Source organism: Talpa occidentalis, unplaced genomic scaffold (genome assembly GCF_014898055.3).
Source record: "Talpa occidentalis isolate TD23 unplaced genomic scaffold, MPIMG_talOcc4v2.1 talOcc4.12, whole genome shotgun sequence".
NCBI classification, from domain to species: Eukaryota; Metazoa; Chordata; class Mammalia; order Eulipotyphla; family Talpidae; genus Talpa; species Talpa occidentalis.
Window position 1 is genome coordinate 2636831 of NW_023601212.1, and position 18671 is coordinate 2655501.

The 18671-nt window shown below is 35.7% G+C and overlaps 1 protein-coding gene across 1 annotated transcript in view; it reads left to right on the forward strand.

Annotated features, from left to right (window-relative positions):
- Nucleotides 1–18671, forward strand: part of CNTN5 (contactin 5) — a 657624-nt gene that overhangs the window by 141102 nt on the left and 497851 nt on the right. The window lies entirely within an intron of this gene.

Here is an 18671-nt window from a genome sequence, read left to right on the forward strand (position 1 = left end):
GTTTTTATATATGCATACATTTGCATAAAATGCAACCAATAACAGAATAACAGGTAACTATAAAAAATTTATTTTGATGCTAAAATTCACCATTTAAAAACAGAATGATAGAGACATAGAGTCACATTGTCTTTTTTTAAACACACACACACACGGACACACACACACACTCATCTCAGACATTTTGTAACATAATGTAATTTCCTGGTTATCTCAGCTTTTCTGACTTTGTTTTGAGCAATCTTGTCCATGTCTTGGTTTAAAATGATATTTTTTTACTCTACACTAAGCAAAGTAGTTTGGTCTCTGGAATAACACTATCATAAGGCTAAGAATTATGATTTCAGGGCCTTTTTTTGCTTTAATGTAAGAAATTAAATGGTCATGATGATGCACATGCTTGTAAAGGTAACATTTACACATGATCAGATTCAACCCATGACTATTGCGTAGTCACGTGCCTACCAGCAGTGTGCAGTCAGCCATGCATCATATGTGAATCTTATTTATATGAACAAGGTAATCCTCCACCACTTAGATTGGGCTCAAAAACATCATGTGAATTCAAAGGCATACGTTTATAAACAGATACAGAATCACTATGTCAGTCATGATGTGTTCCAATGTGTAACTCTAATGTATTTACAAAAACAGCATGGAGAAGGCATAGAGTAGGTGTTGATCACAATTGCTTGCAGAAAAAATAGGTTGAAAAAGACATGAAAGGGTGGGAAGAGACCTTTATAAAGTGTTCATAGAAATATTTGTGAAAACCCAAGGGGAGCGAATAGTTTTCAGTTAAATGGAAACCATTGGCCCCTCAATATTATGGCTTACTAAGAATGTTTAAGTAGTCTTCATATATTTTTCCTATCTTATCTTCTTCTTGTGCAGTAGTAAATCTTTCCTGCTGCTCTAACTTGTTCTATTAACTTCTCATCATTCACTTGTACTCGTAAACTGACAGCATAGAAGAAGGGTTGCAAGGTAAAATAAAGGAGGCCCACTTAAATTTATATTTCAAGTGGATAGCGAATAATTGGTTTATGTGTATGTATATAATAGTATGTCCCATGCAATATTGTATTTTATTTTACCTAACTGAATGTAAATGTTGCCTTTATATTTAGTTTTTAATTGATAATACTAAGTTGAGGGAGAATGATAGTTTGTAATATCACTCTAAAGTTTTATTTTCTTATACTGGTCAACATTATCATGTCAAATAAAGTCATTAGTCATTTTAAAGGAGATAGTACAATGTGGATGTGAAAAGTTAAAAACACACAGCTTGAACTGCTATTCATATGGTCAAATTCCCAACTCCTAAGGGAATCAGATGGTCATCTTTAGATGGAGTAAAATGACATACTGGAAGACAGAACTAATGAAGCTGAGTTTGGAAATAAATTGCTGTTCAAATATAATATAAGACAAATCAGAAGGAAAAGTTAAAAACAAGACAGTGCTACATTTTTCGTGGAAATTGATTTTTAATCATCTCCATTTATTATGAAGCACGCATGTTGTTTTTATAAAAATATTCTTTTTACATAAATGTTTAAAATGAAATTGATTAGTACTTGAAATATTTGTTATCAGTGGTAATTCAAAAGTTTTTCTCACCTTCAACTCCTTATTCTATCAAATTATTCAGGAGAGATAAACCCTCTTCTGCTGCTGTTACTTGGTAATACATTCAATATATATTTCACGATTTTTTATTTTTTTAGTTTGCTTTGCTTATTACCTTTATTTATAGGACATATTTAGTACAGTGGGTTGATTGCTCATACAAATAATGCAAGTACTTAAGCTAGAAGTCATGAGTCTTTTTTATGCTCTTTCTGCATACTGAAGTCCCCAACTCTTACCCATTATCACATGCAATACTCTCGCCTACTTCTGATTAATTTTTTTCTAATTTATCTCTGCGTAGAACTGGGGTATAGGCCAGAGGTTTTGGGGGTTAGAGGATTCACCACAGAGTGGGGGACTGGCAGATTTACTGAAATACACTGCTGAGGGGAACAGCAGGAGAGACAGGAAAGGTCTGCTACGCCATGTTGGTCAGCTCCCTGGCCGGGGATCAAACTCAGGCCGTAACAGTAATAGTGCTGAGACTTAGCCCCTAGGCCACCAGGGAAGCCCCCTATAACCTCCAACTCCCAATGTGAGAGCATCCCACCCTTCTCCATTCACTGTCTTAACTGCTCAATTCCATATAGAGTAGTTTCAGCATTCTAACATGGGGGAATGCTGTATGAACTCATGTTTAACTTGATAGAGATATAGATACCTATTGCTATATATACATGTCTAGGTGCACAAACATACATGTGCTTGCTCAGGCATCCGAGATGACTTAAAACAAGGTACTGCAATAGAAACCAGAAAGTGCTAAGATCTTGGTTTTTAATATCATTCTCCAATTCAGGGAATCTGCAATAGGACTGGGGCAGGAAACCTATCTGAGTAGTCTAGAGTGCCGTGTAGTATTCAGTATGTAAGGAGGTGCTAAAAGAAATTAGCTAATGGTCACAAACAATCCACAAGAACCACTGAAAGTATTCCCAACGGCACAAACTCGAGCCAGCAAATAAGAAGTATTGCTGTAACCCAAAGAATGAAATAGATGTCCATAAGTTCATATGGATATAAATGTTTGAAAAAAAAAAAGTGAATCAAAATAATATACAAATTTCCCTCATATATGAAAAAAAAAAAAAAACAGATATTTTGCTCTAAAGGAGCTGGAATGTAACTTCCCTTCCTTAAGTATGTGCTGTGCATCTTGACTTGTTTCCAAAGAGTACAGAAAAGAGGGGTAAAAAGAGTAACTTTATAGTAAAGGTAAATGATAAACACTACTTCAGCCAGGTAATATTCAAGGTCAGCATCAACAGTTGTCATTGATGTGATGTGATTTGAATGACACCTCTCTGCCATCCTCTTTATAACTTTTCTTTTATAAAAAGCCTATATATTACCCCTGCAGGGTTCCCATATGCAGCAAGGGAATGGATAAATCCCGATTTTTAAGCACAGTTCAGCCCTCTGGGTTATGTTTGCTAATGTCTTTTGGGTCAAAGCAAATTGCATAAGCAAAGAACTTATTTGGGGTATAGGGAAACAGATTCTGCTTCTTGAGGACAGTAGCTGCAGAAGCACATTGTAAATGATTTATTATTAACTATGGGCATGATGGTGCAGACTAGCTCTCCAAGACTGATGCATCTGCCGTAACTGAAACTGTGTCCTTTGACTAGTATAACTGGTTTACGCAAATATATGCTAACAGGGTAGATCTTATTTTTAGTGAATTTATTACAAAATAATGATAATAGCAATAATAAGAGGGCTGGAAGAAAGTTTTGGAGATGAAGGATATGTTTTTGGGATCAATTGTGGTGATGGCTTCTTGGATGTTTGTTTACTTATCTCCAGGCTTACTAAGTTCTACATGTTAAGTATGTGCGGCTTATTCTATCTCAGTCATACCTCAATAAAATTATTTAAATGAGGTATGCATACAGCAATAAGAAATATCTGTAACGAGTGTTGAGCTTGAGCTCTATGATATATTTATTTCTGCAGTTTTTTACATGCAAATGACTACAATGCTGTTTTAGTTTATACTAAGGAAAATGGAATGTATCTCTATGTCCTCATTTCAGGCACCATGACAGTAAAAGCAGTGTGATCTGAATTCATTAGCTGAGCTTAAAAACATCAACAGTACAAGTCAATAATATTTTTATCAATATGAAATTAATTAACTTCAACGGAATCTAAGCTTTTTAAAATAGAATGTGTGAAACCAACTGGGGAAAGAATCACAATTACTTTAGCCTAGTTATCAATATGTATGTGACAAAATGCATCAACTTTTCAACTTCTGCTTGTCAAAATCTATGCCATTGTTTTCTTTAACAATGATTCTCCAAGGATATATTATCCTCCAAATATGTATGAATATAACAATTGGGAGGAAACAATATGGTTCAGGATCTATCTTCTTTGAAATTATAAACATCTTTGCTGACATTCCTTGACTTTTTCTAAAATTCTTTCATTCAATCCCCATGTTTAAATAAACAATAGCAACATAAATTAAAAGGTTTAAATTTCTCCATATTCTATTCATTTGGATATTTTTTATTCATCATACTCCTTTTGCAATGTGACTAATAATTATCCTAACCTCTTTAAAATAGAAGTCTTATCTTAACATTAAGTATAATCTTAATTAGAGAAATGTGTTGCAATAATATTTATTACAAACTGGCTTCTACTGAGAAATTCAGTGAACAATCTGATAAGATATTGAGACTAATGATGATAGTACTTGTTAAAGTTGTCATACACAAGTATTAATTATTAGTATTTATTAGAAGAGGCTTTAAATCAGTCACTACTAGACTCATCAACATATGATGAATTGTATGAATTTTTTGAAGATTTATTTGTATGAATTTTTTTGAAGATTTATTTTTTTATTTACTTACGCATACAAGAACTGGGGTATAGGCCAGAGGTGCGGGAGTTAAGAGGATTCACCAGGGACAGAGTGGGGTAGCAGAACAGGCAGATTTACTGAAATCCACAGGAGCAGCAGGGAAACAGGAGAGGTCTGTTGCACCATGTGGGTCAGCTCCCTGGCCAGGGATCAAACTCATGCCATAGTGGCTAGAGACAGCTTGATAGCACTGAGAATTTAACCCCTGCACCATCAGGGAGGCCCCTGTTTGTATTAATATTGCATGCCCCATCACCAGCATGCATTTTCCAGTGTCACAATTGCTTATCAATTTCCCAAAGTTATAAACTTAAGGATAATATTTAACTGACTTTATTCAAACTAAAAATATCTATATACCTCCTAAACTAAAAAAAAAAAAAAAAAAAATCCTTCAGCTTACCAATCTCAGAATCGAAAATAATTTAGAGATTGTGCAATCCAATGCTCATACTCGGACAAGTGAAATATTGTTTATTCTTGGTCAGGGTGTGAGGTTCAGGTAGGCTCTGTGAAGTACGAAGATGGTATCTGATGGGAGAATAATGAGGAGACTGTCTCTCTGGCAATGCTTTCAACATACCAAGTAACAGGAAGAGACAAGTGAGGGAATCCCTTTGCTCAGAAATAAACTGACCTCTTTGCATAAGTCCATCTAGTTATTTTCTCCTGAATGACTTTCATATGCTGTGATGCAAGCTATATTGCTTTAAAAACAATTACAAAAAGGCATTTTCCCCTCTACTCTGACCCCACTCTCCTCCATGGGGTTCAGTCTATTTTAGTGGACAGGTGACAGTTTGTTCTTTCTGACAAGAGGAGGATAGACTACTGAACAGAGAATGTATGTCATTGATAAGCTTATACAAATACTGCTCTTCTTCTTAGGGGCAGTATGGTAAATAGCACAGAACTTTGCCACCGCCAGCTCATGCAGCCTTAGAACTTTAAAAGGAAAATGAAAACAGAAGTGTTAAAGAAAACAGGTGCCTGGCAACATTAAATCTGACTGGCCTACTGCAGCTGAGAAAGAGAAATGGATGATGGCTCCTGCATGATCATTTTGAAATTATGTATGTGCACACTGTATTGGTCCCCCAGGAAGTCATGATGAAAACAGAGCCCACCTCAATGCAGGGACCCATGTTGGCTCTTATCAGCTGTGCACTGGTGATATTGGACGTGCAATTAATCAGAAGACAATTTAATTTCTCCTTGTCAGCGGGAGAGGGGAGTCAACTGATTTAGTGAGTTGCGTTTGTTGTTTTTATCTTAAAGGCTAAGAAAATGCTAAAAGATATCTAAAGTTATAAGCAATTCCTGGAGTAATATAAAATTAAACCACTGACTAAAGACAGCTTGATTGAGCATACTAGGGAAAAAAGAGTAAATAAGTGTTCTCAATGTTTTGAAAATTATAGAGATAATTAACTAATTTATAGATCAGCTAAATGTTATTTCTCTTAAATAAAAAGTGGTAAAATATTTTGCCACTGCTGTATAATCAAGGAGTAGGCAATATATATAAATATATATTAAAGTGAATATATATACAACAGATATCAATAGATATCATGAAATATGGGAAGTACCATGGTCGTTGTTGCTTTTTTAAATGGACCAAATCTTGCTGGTATTGTTAATTTCAATAATGATACATCTTTACTAATTGAAGTTAATCATGTACACTGGTTGTCTTTATTACTATTAAGTAAAACTCAAAGAGTTCACAATATACCATGTGTCCACAAGAACTTGTGAGCAAATGTTCATAATATCACATTTATGCAGTGATAAACACCTACCATAGTAATGCTCCTGTGAAATATGTCTACTTATTGTGGAGATTGTTTTATTGCTTAGTAATTGCTTATGGCTTCAGTTTCTGGGGAGCTGGCCCTATGTTGCAATTTGAGTAATTCAGCAGCAAAAAAAAGCAACTATTATTCTGTATCTCATGAGTTCAAATAGGCCTATAAAATGGAGAGACAGTTACCTTTAGTGAGCTTCCAGGCAAGCTGGACATAATTGAAATGCAGAAGAAATGTAGGGAAAAAATACTCTTCTCCTCTTGATTATAAATACATTTATAAGTTTTTCAGGATCCAGATATTGAAAAGATAGCATGCGTAAAAGTATATGTATGTGTGTGTATATACATATATATACATATATATATTTATATATATATGTATATATAAAGCTAGCTGTGAAAATCAAAAAGGGTTAACTGTTGTATGTTGTTTTCTGTTTATTTTAGCTCTTTGGGAAAATCTTATTTTGCTAACCATCAATCAAGATAACTACAGATTTCTTGAGACTTTGTCAGCTTCTGTGTTTGGTGATATTTATTTGCTATAGGTGTCAACTACAATAATGTTCTATTCTAGCATTTGGAAAAAAATTGTCAGTCTAATTTTCATTGTAGCTCTATCACTGCAATTTGTCAGAGAACTTTCTTTATTCCCAATGATCCGTTTATCACGCTGGGTGGATTTAGAGTTTGGTAGAACCACCCAAATGGTCCAGATGAGGGATAAATATGGTTTTCATTTATGATCTGCATATTTTGCAGTTATACTTTTTTGTATTCTTAAGTTTAAAAAAAAAAAAAAAAAGAATGGTCTGTAAAAGCAGAGACAGTGCCTGTTCTATGTGATGTTCCCTACAGGATCTAGCACAGCACTTTCTAAAAAGCATGGGTACCTATTTTTTAAGTGAATTAAATTAAATAATTGTTTGATTTGTTTCTTCTGTTAAGAGCAACATAAGCTTTTTCTGTTTATAGCAATTTCTGGTGTGACCATCCAAAAAGGATGAAACTTTTGGATTCCTAATATGAACCATTCCGATGTTTTTCAATATCAAAAACTAATCTGAGCTTTCTTTGCAAGTCCTGGAATTCCGGGCTAAGGGGAGGAGCGGACCCAGTGGATTAGGGTGAAGGCTTATGGGTTATTTAGTGGGGGGCATGGGGCGGTAGCATATATCTGCAAAGGTATGAGTTAACATCCCTAAATTATAACTATCATTGTAAACCAATGACACCTCCATAAAATAATAATGAACATATAAAATAATTTAAAAGTGCCAGTTTTCTTAGATTAATTTAGGGGGCTGTGAAAATAACCAGTAAAAATGAAATAAAAATAAAATAAAAAGGAAAGAGAGAAGAGGAGATGGAGGATGAGAAATAAATTAAAGAAAAAGAAACAAAAGCTAAACTCTTTGAACAGTCAGCGTGTGCTAGTTAGTGCTCAGCCTCATATGCTCATTTCCACTCAGCACAGACCCTGGTAGACTTTGGCTTTAGGAGGCCTGCTGCACATGCCTCTCTACTCACTCCTCTGTGATAATTCAAAGAGCTCAGCCAGTGGATAATGACATTAATGGCCTCGAGCTATTTTGGTTTAGTGCCTGAAAGGAAAGAACGATTTCAACCTGGCTCCTGGATCCATATTTGCTCCCACATGAACCTGAAGGAACGGTTTTTAAAAATGGATTCAGGAGAACTAGAGATGCAACATTTGTTTCATTTATGTTTCAGTCTGTCCTCTGAAGCATGTTATAGCTATGGATAAAAGTTCATGCAGGCACAGTTATATATGCATACATGCATATGTGTATATATTAGTTTATATATTGTGTGTATGTATGTGTGTGTGTGTGTATAATTTGCCAGAGATATTGTGTATTGGGCATAGAGTTTATAGAAACAAAAGACATTTTAAAAGATATTTTCATTCCCAGTATCATTATCCTAATAAATTCCAAGTATCTTTTAGTCCAATTCATCTGTTAATTTAAAAAAGATTAATTCAGTGTCTACTATATATAATTCTAGTCACTAAAGATACATCAGTGTACAAAATGGATAAAACATACTTGTGCTTGAGGAACTCAAACTGTAGGAGAAAGGTAGATAACTCAGCAAAAAAGAAATAATATGAGATCTGAGAGGGATCATCCCCATTAAATTTAGGAACGGGAAAGGCATAATAAGTGGTGATGGGGCAGCAAGGTGTTAATTACATAGGATGTTCACAAAAGCTCATTGTAAAGAGTTTACTGAGTAAAGACCTGCCAAATTTGGAAAAACAAGCAATGTGAATGGAGGAGTGTTTTAAGAGTAGACAAAGGCAAGTGTCAACACCCTCAAGTTGTTTACTTTTTTGCAGAAGAGCCAGTATAGAAAAGACGGAAGTACCTATATTGCCAAAGAGTATATGACAAGAAGAGTAACAAGAAATGAAATGGACAAGCAATGACTAGATAGCACTATAAGCACAGGAGAAATGCAAGTTGACATCATGTTAAAAGATCATGCCAGATACCTTACGGAAGTACATTATAGAGCTGGGATAAGAATGTAAGCAAGGGGAATAGGTGAGATGCTATTGCAGTAGTGTGGGAGACAGATGGCTACCAGGATTTGTTTAGCTGAGGTACCACTGCATTATAACATTATGTAAATTCCAGGCGTTCAGTGTAGAGAACCAGCATGTATGTGCAGCTATTCAGTGTCTATTTACTGGCTTCAGTGGGAGTCAGCTGGCAGGTGCTTACCAGCAAAGAGTTAGCATGATCTCCCACTGTGTTAACAACATGTGGAATAAGGAAGAGGTTAGATCTGGCTTGCATATGTCACGATAGCCAAAACTGTGTTTTCAGTTCCATGTTGATCATGTCTTGGTAATGATAATACTCCGTAGAGAGAGAGAGCAAGGTAAGGAAAACTTGAAACCATTTTGTAATTGAAGTGACAAAAAGCATGAAGGAATGAGAACTAAATTAAAGCCCAGCAATGTTGAAAGACTCTTTTCACCAAAGGTTCATGTGGGACTTATTTCTTCTTGCAAGGTCTTCCCTGAATTAATAGAATGACTTTTGCTAACCAAAGAGTAAAATATTTAGAACTCCAAGGTATGGATGTTTTGGGAGAAACAGGCAAAAAGGTTTTCTGTGATCTGGGTATATATCCTGGGTCATACTTCATAGATTGTCTCTTTTATATCCAGAGTAGCAGTAATTACTTCTTTTTTTTTTTTTTAAAGATTTATTTATTTATTTATACAAGCACTGGGTACAGTCAGAACCACGGAAGGGTGAGAGAATTCACCAGAGCCAGAGTGGGAGCAGAGCAGGCAGAAGGACCAAAGTACACTGCTGAGGAGAGCAGCGGGTGGCAGGAGAGGTCTGCGCAACATGTGGGACCCTCCTCCGGTGGCCGGGGAGCAGCCGGGGATTGAACTGGCGCTGCAGAGGCCATGGGCAGCTTCGCAACCCAGCGCTCAACCGCTGCGCCACCGGGGAGGCCCAGTAATTACTTTTAATTGCAGATACTGAGAGCTGAGCTTTGTACATTCTCTAATAACAAGCAACTATAATTTTATGGAATAAAATAAGATACAAAACTTTGAATAAAGTAACTGCTTTTCTTAATGTACCATACATAGATGTAATTTTCTGTTTCCTACACTCTTGTTCAGATGCATCAGCCTGTTTTTCCCATAGCAAGGAAGGAAATGGCATGTGGCAAAAAGGATTCTCAGCTCAAAAGACAGATTTCCTGAAGTTTAATATTACATTCAAGGCTGTCTTTAAATAGCTAAAAGTTTGTCATATATAAGCAGCTTAATCTTCACATAAAAAAATCCAAAGGGACAAAGCAAGTAAAGTATAGAGAAGTGAGCGGAAGAATTAATTTTCTAAAAAGATCATTCTAAGCAGTCGGAGTTGCTCGATGATAAAACTGACTCTCTCAAGAGAGTCTGTCAGTTCTCTAGAAAGAAAGTTCAAGCGTGAACTAAATGATCATTATGTAAGATGATTTTAGCATCAAAGGGCTTACCCAGTCAGATGATAGAAGTGTTTTTCCCCTAATCCTTAGATCTATGATTTTATATGGTGAACTTTAAGAACACAAGGTTTTTTTTTTTAAATATATATTTTTAGTAAGAGGGAATGTTTAATAATAGGGGATTACTGAATGAGAGAACTGTAAAGCATCAAAGGTAGAAGAACTGAGAGTTGAAAGCATAGGTGGAGGTTAGAAACAATGTATAAATATATCCATGAACTCACTTATTGGATATGAGGATGAAAAAGGAGAGAATAAAAGATTCTCCTGTCTGTTGTTTTGAGCCAGCATGTGGGTGAAGAGTGGAGCCAACAATACCAATACAGGCAAAAAAGGAGAATAGTTTGAAAATAAAGAAGGCAAAATACCATGTAGTATTGAACTTTAGAAGTAAGTAGTAGTGTCAAATAAAATGAAGTGAATTTGGGAGAAAAAATAATGCATTAGAATATGTTTTTCTTTGTGGAGCATGATGTTGCAAAATCTTATTTTGGATTCCAGCCAAGGAAAATTGTTTTTTAAAGTAGTAAAATGGAACTGATTATAAAATAGCCTTTTAATGAACTCAGATGATTCTGTTCTAAGAATCAATTTTGCTTGTTTGAATATTATTTTAAATACAGGTTTCTAATAAGTATCCAAAAATATTTCCTTTCAGAATGCAAAAGAGCAGTTTTTGGGCAAAATGTTCTAGAATCAGGAGGGCTGTGTTCCAATTTCAACTTTGCCACCAATTGTGGTACATTAAGCAAGTCATCATTTCCTTTTTTTTTTTAACGCAGTAGTTTAGGCTACATCATTTTAAATCCTCTCCTATATCCTCATATTGTTTTCCAATCATCAAAATATATTTAATGCTCAAAATTGATAACAAAAACATTAATCATTCCGATATTTGAAAGAATGGTGCTAAACACACCCATGTATTATTTACTGAAATTTGTCAAATATGAACCAGACTAAACAATCAGACACTTGAAAATTTAAAGAAAGTAAGAGAAGTCAAACAAACAAACAAACAAAAACAACTATATAAAGTTGATGGAAGTGATCCAAGTTTCCCCTTCCTATCATTAGGGGAAAGAAAGGTATTGTCACACAAGACAAGAGAACTGTCTGTGGTGACTGGAGTGTCCTCAGGATGAAGAGACTTGCTTTTCACTCCCCAGTTTAATGCTTCCTAACCTGTAGAAATTCAGATGTCCAGCACATGGAGCGTGGTGGAGCAGGGCATGCTGGGAAAATCTTAGGAAATTTCAACATGCCTAGATTTTGAGGGCAGGTTTCAAGGTAGTATAAACCCAGGAAACCAGCCCCTTCTTAAAGTCATGAAGTTGCTAAGAGTAATGCTGGGAGACTGAATGAAATTTAAAGGTCACAGAGGATATACTAAATCATAGCACTTGGAAGAGTAAAGGTTAATGAACTTCTGTGGCACAGAAGTCGATCCTAGGGAGGGAGCCAAGCTTGAGCCATTTTGATGGATTCTGGTCAGTGCTACCTGACGGGAGTAGATGACCTTAGACAAAAGAAAAGGAGAGTAGGCTGCTAGGAGTTCTCTGAGTGTAGACTGGAGAGGGCTACCCACATAAAACATCAGACAGTAAATTGCAACTCTGTGATCTGGGCAACCTGATGGATTAGGACCGGCTGAGGAAGCATCATGTGTAACCCAGGGGAGAATCAGCATGCACATATCTGCCATGCAGACCAGCTGTCGTGACCATATCACGCCAGTGTCACTCACATAAGTCAACTGAGATGCTGTGTTTTTAGCTTTACAACAGTAGTTAAACTATCCACTAGGAGAAGGGAGGAAAATAACAATCACTCCTTTCATTCTATAGCTCTCCTGGCCAGAGGGCAAAACTCAACTCGGGGAAGAGGAATGTCAGGTTGAAGTTTGGGTCTAGTCAGAGACAGATATTAATATGAGTCGTATCTTTCAAACATACCTTTTCTAATACCTTAAAAGTGATTGGAAAGCTGGGGACCTGCTGAGAATGCCATCCAGGACTTGAGAAGCGAAATCTGGCAGGAGATGCTTAAAATCAATAATTGGAGAGAAATAAAACTTTTTAGTTCCTGCTATAAACTCATTATATACAGTTGTATATTCCCTCCTTATTGACATATAAGCCTCCTGGTAGCCTTTCACTGGTATCATTCTTTATATAAAAAAGTGTTAAATGCCATTCTGAGTCAGGCGATGTCCTGGACACTATGGATTAAATCAGAGAAATAGGGCATTCCACACAGTGCTCATTCACGGAGGCTGCGGACTTCTGGACTGATGATCAAATCATGAGCCACACTGAGGAAGGGAAAGGACCCTGTCTTTATGGAATGTGGCATTCTTTATATCAGTCATAGTTTCATTCGAGGTCATTCTTGAACCTTCTCCTGGCACCTTTCATACCAAAAGACTTCAAGAGACAGGTTTTGAATGGTATTGAGGGTATTAGGATGGTGGCAAGATTAGAGTGGTACATTACAGCAGAGAGAAATGTACTCCCATTTTGTGCACAGCTCCTCAGCTCTGCCTACTTGTGTCTGTTGTCACATTACTAAGTTCTTGCCCAATTCCCCTCAAGCGCTCATATTCCATAACCATATGCTCTGAATGGACTCTTTACACTTAGGAAAATAAATTGAGAGTCTATGACTTGCAGATGTACAAATGATTAATCTTAATGTTTGGGAAAAGCATGAAATTCAGAATAAATAGATGTTTTTATGAGATTAATGTGCAGAGTTATGACATTTATGTTTCTACTAGGCTTATTGCTGTAACTTATGTCAATACAGTAGTTTGTTATAGAATGTTATGATTTTCCTTTAATTAAAAAACATGAGTGGCAGATTTTTTTTTTCTCTTTTGAAAGAGAAAATAAAAAATCTATTCTCAGTGTAATAAATAAAATAAGATTAAATAGAATATTCAACATAGCCCATGGGAGTATCACATGATAATAACTGTAGACATATATTCAAAACAAGGTTTGAACAGTCCTTCAGTTGTTGCTTCTAAAATATTTAAAGATGATTTTGCATTCCTGAAAACTTTTATAGTGATGAATTAATTCCCAAGGGTTTGCACTGTGTTCATTCATTTTTGTTATAAAAAATGGCAATAATCATAGAATTAATCTTGTGAAGTAGGTCAAAGAATTCTTTACTGGTATTGAAGGCAGTGAGAAAGATATGATTCCTATACCAAGTGTTCTGTACTGAGTTACTCCAATTAGTTTTTCAATTTTCAACTGTTAATTCTAAAATTCAATATTGAAATTATTCAGTTTTGTTCTCTCTTTTACGAAAAAAATACATGGTGTATCTTCAGGTCATTTACTCTACCCTAAAATTGCCTTAATATTCTTCTACTTGAACAATAACTGAACTCCTTTCCTCCTAGCTTGCCGTGTTTTAGTCATACTGACCTTGGCTACTCCTATATTTCTAGTACTTGACTCCTCAAAGTGAGTCATAGAGAACAGAATCGTAGAGATACTGCAGAGAGTCATGGCATCAAAACTATCTTATTATTATATAAATATATTGCTGAGTCCTTTCACTGCATTGGTATTTTTGCAGGTGCAGCAGAAGCAATGAGCAGCACAATGGTGAGCCCTGGCTCAGTATATAGAGAGGCATCAAACAGTGCTAAGTACTATTTAAAATCTAGTTTCATCAAATACTGGATGTTACCACTTATATGTGGAATATATGGAAATCAAACAAAGAGCTAGATCAAGCCAACCCAAGAACTAGCTCTAGAAAGTTGACTACAGAACTGAGGCTACCAGAGTAAGAACAAAGTGCAGAGGGAGCATAATAGGCTATGATGATGGACTGTAGGTATTTTGGTGGTAGGTGCAGTGTGGTAACAACACCTGAAGCAGGTGATCCTATAATTTTAACACACAAACAATAGCCTAAACCAGTGTTACCTCAACAAAATCAATCAATCAATCAAGTCTCACTCCTAAGGTCCTTGATGGAACCATACAAATATCAATTGTATTAAATAAACCCTGAATGTCCATCTTTTAATCATTGATATGGCAGAATAGGACATATGCACAAAGAACTTCTGTTGCAATAAGAGGTAGGATACTTACTTCAGGAAAACTGAAGGATACTTGCTTCAGGAAATCTTGTGTTTTTGTTGGTGATGTTGTGATTGAGTTTTGAGACAAACTTCATTTTGTCACGGATACATGGTAAAAGGAGTGACAGACAAATTGTGGTTCAACTTCATATACTGACAGATAATTTTTAAAAATGTACTAAGTGGTTTGCCATTTCAAGGGATATAGCTGGCACATATCTGTTGTCATAATAATCCATTGAGGGTTTATTACAGTTTTAAACAAATTAATACGTGTTTTTTATTTATTTATTTTTTTTTTTAGAGGCATTTTTTTTTTTTTTTAATTTGTTTGTTTCTTTGTTTATACATGCACTGGGTACAGTCAGAAGCGCGGGAGGGTGAGAGAATTCACCAGAGCCAGAGTGGGGAGCAGAGCAGGCAGAAGGACCGAGGTACACTGCTGAGGGGAGCAGCGGGCGGCAGGAGAGGTCTGCGCGCCATGTGGGACCCTCCTCCAGTAGCCCGGGAGCAGCCGGGGATCGAACCGGCGCCGCGGAGGTCGCCGGCAGCTTCGCAACCCAGCGCTCAACCGCTGCGCCACCGGGGAGGCCCCAATACGTGTTTTTTAATTTCTTAATTTAATTTTACATGAGTCCTAAAAATCAAAAGATTGAGATCAACTTATTTACTAAAGAATGGAGCACACTGTAGACACTCAAACATACCTGTTCATTGGAAGTAGCAGGATACTGACTGGAAAAGTAGTCAAATGTACACTGAAGAAAATCATATCTGTAAACTCTTGTAACCTATGATAGTAGGTTGTGAAGTAGGTCAGAGAATTGATGAAGAATTGATACAGAAATGATAAAGAATTTGGACTCTATCCCATGTCAATTACTGATATAAGTGAGTTATCAGAATTAAAAATTTCCAGGGTGACAATGGCAAAGGTAAAATAATTGTTCATTTTCTTTAATCCCATATTCTTTCCTGTGAACTCGCTTAGTTATCAAGTTAGTTATATTTTTTCTATTATGTATTACACATCATTTATCCTATCCTTTCTGTTTCTATGTATTTAATTAATTCAGTCTCAAACCATTCAATGTCTAGTCTGCTAATTTCTCTGTTTTTTTTTTTTTTTTTTTTTTTTTTTTTTTTTTTTGTGCCATCAGCCCTTATTTCTGTCAATCCATTCTAAAGTCTGTGAAGGGAGTAACCCACTCAACACCAGTCTGGTGACATACTATGAACCCTTAAATTCAATCATATATAAGATAACCTTTAGTGTTAAGCAACATTAGGATGATAAACTTCTCAACATAATGGCCAAAGGTCAATAGTTACCTCTCATAGTATATATTTTACTCTTTTTCTAACTATAAACTAGCCCAATTAAAGAAACTTATTCATTTTCTCACTAGACACCAAATCTACTTTAACCATGAAATTTTCTTATAACATGCTCTCTAACTGAAATACCCACAGGCCTTGCCTCATCAGTGCCATCATCTTTACTCTCATGTACACACACCCACAAATGTGCATGTATATAGCATACATCTAAGTAGATCTCATGTGTAATTTTAATGGGTGGTGGGAGCATATATATTTGCATGCATGTGTGTGTGTATATATGCATGTGTGTATGGATCACATTAATTATTTATAGGTCCTCATTAATACTTCTTGTGTAATGTAAACAAAATAAATGAATGTGTGTGTGAATAGGTAGATCTAAGATGAGGGCAAGAGAGTATACAAAAGGGAAAGGAAGATAAACATTAAGATGTAGTCTCCTGCACAAAAGTCTGACTTAGCATTTCCTCTTACCAACTGTGGGAATACAGTGTAGAGAGTAGGCCTTGGAATAAATCCAAACCTCAAAGGGTTGACTGAATTACAAATTGATCTAATTCTGGTGGCCAAGGCAGAATTAGTAGCCCGGGAGAGAAAAATTAGAAGCATTACTGAACATTAATCAGGCTCATTGGTTGGAATGTCAGCCCTCAGCAGTGTCACACGTGTTCACAAAATATATGCAAAATCTGTGTGGTTGATGACAACAATTACACATTTGTTGACTACCTTTCTTTAAAGTTGGGGAAAAGTAACTCATCCAGCAAAATTTGCCCCCAAAGCCATAAGATTTTAACAAATACACATCAGAATAAAATATAATACTCAAAATCAGGGCATCATAAAATGCTACGCATGTAACTGTCTAGTAAAACTGCATATGTGCATCACCTAGGCAGAGAATCATCAATAAATGTCTAGTAATTTGCAAAGTCTCATTCACCAACTATTTCTAAATAAGCAAAATTCAATCACAGGTCAAATTAGCTACTTTTGAAGTTCACATTATATATTAAAAACTATTTAGTATCACAAACAAGAAGATTACTGTGACTATCAAGAAAGTGACCCATAAAGGAGAGGTTTGTAAGGGTAATTCTGATTCTATGCTTCTGGCACTAGAGTGGAGGAACTGTTGAAGAAGTTTATTGAATGCCTCAAGGATCTCCCTGTGGAATACATCTCAGAAACACAACTCCACTTGCTGACATAAGGAGGATAAACATTTTTTTGTGAGCAAATATACATGCAAAGGATCTGAACATAGATCCTATGTCACATAGGCTAACACAGAAGGGGAACTGGCTGAAAGAAACAATGTTTCTCGTAAAAGAGGTAGAAAGTCAGTAGCAGATTAGCTGGGGTGTAGGGGGTAGTCCCTTGAAAAGAAGACCCACTGATCAGTTAGTAGATAACATTAAGAAAAACATTTTTATGATATTTGACACCAAAGAGGAGCCTCTCTCTCTGTAATTAGTTTTGATAATCATATGTATAGTTGCATTAGATGGTGTGCAAGTCATCTCTTTTGAAACACTGCCTGGAGAACTTTCAATCTGCATGTAGGAGAGAGCTTATTGTCTCAAGTTGGCAGTCACCTGCAGGTAATATAAGGATTTTGCTTAAGGAAAAACAATAAGGGAAATAAAAAACAGTGGTCAGTTTTAAAAATGGTAGGGGAACTCTCTTGACATAATGAAATTGATTTGTAGCAAAACACTTCGATAGACTGTTTTGGTTTTTAAGAATATGTCTAACGCTGGCCAAAATGGGTCGTTAAGAGACAGAAAGAGGTGAATGTTTCTGCATAATAAAGTGTAGGCATTTTTTTAATTATCATTTTCTTTCAGACAACCTAGAGAAGGAAAAAGCAGAGAAGCACAATAGAACAATAGGACAAGAACTGAAGGGAGATACTTGGCTAGTGAGGAAGTCTTGGGACTACTAACCTTGCCCCATTGCCAACAATTAAAAGCTAAAGATTATATGCACCATATATAATCACTTTATCTAAGTGATATTTTGTAGATGTCAAGGCAAAAGAGCAGTTTAGTATGTGTAGCATCATATTATATATAATATATGTGTATATATACATGCATATACATGTATGTATATTTAAAATTATACACCATTTAAAATGATTGTTTCATTTCAGAGGAAATTAAAAATAAAGAATATCGTCATGGATAAATTTAGGGATTTGGTGGAACTAGGACTTTGGAACAAGATGTAATACTATGATACTAACCCCCAGTGGGCAAGCAGAAATTTTCAGAGAGCAGGGGGTGGGGTGCAGCTAGGAGAATTTAAACTTTCTGCTCTGCTTAGGGTGGGTCTTCCAGCCATTTAATTTAACATAAAAAGAAAAAGGAAATTTTGTAAGAGAATGTGTCGATATTCAGGAGTTTACATCTGGACTAGTAGTTGACCTCTGTTTAGTTTTAGAAAATTAGGGAAATCTAAGAATATATAAGCCATACAACATGACAATGAAACAGTCCTCCATGAAGAATAACCTGTAGCGGACCCTGCTTGCGTTGGGAGTTAAGTACTTGGAACAAGTTCTGTAATGTGATTAGACTTTCTTAGAATGAGTAATTGTCACAGTTGCTGTTGTGGAAAAGTAATTAATTATATGAAGTAATTATATATTTTTCCCTCAAGTATAGTTAGGTTTCACTCTTTTTTCCCCTAGAAATTAAAACAGCAGTATTGTTTGTATCTTGATAAATTATATTTTGTTTGGGGCCAGAATTCCAGAGTAGAAAATGGCATTGACAGAATGTGCATTGCATTAGTGATACTTAAAAAAAAAAGAAAAGAAAAGAAAAGAA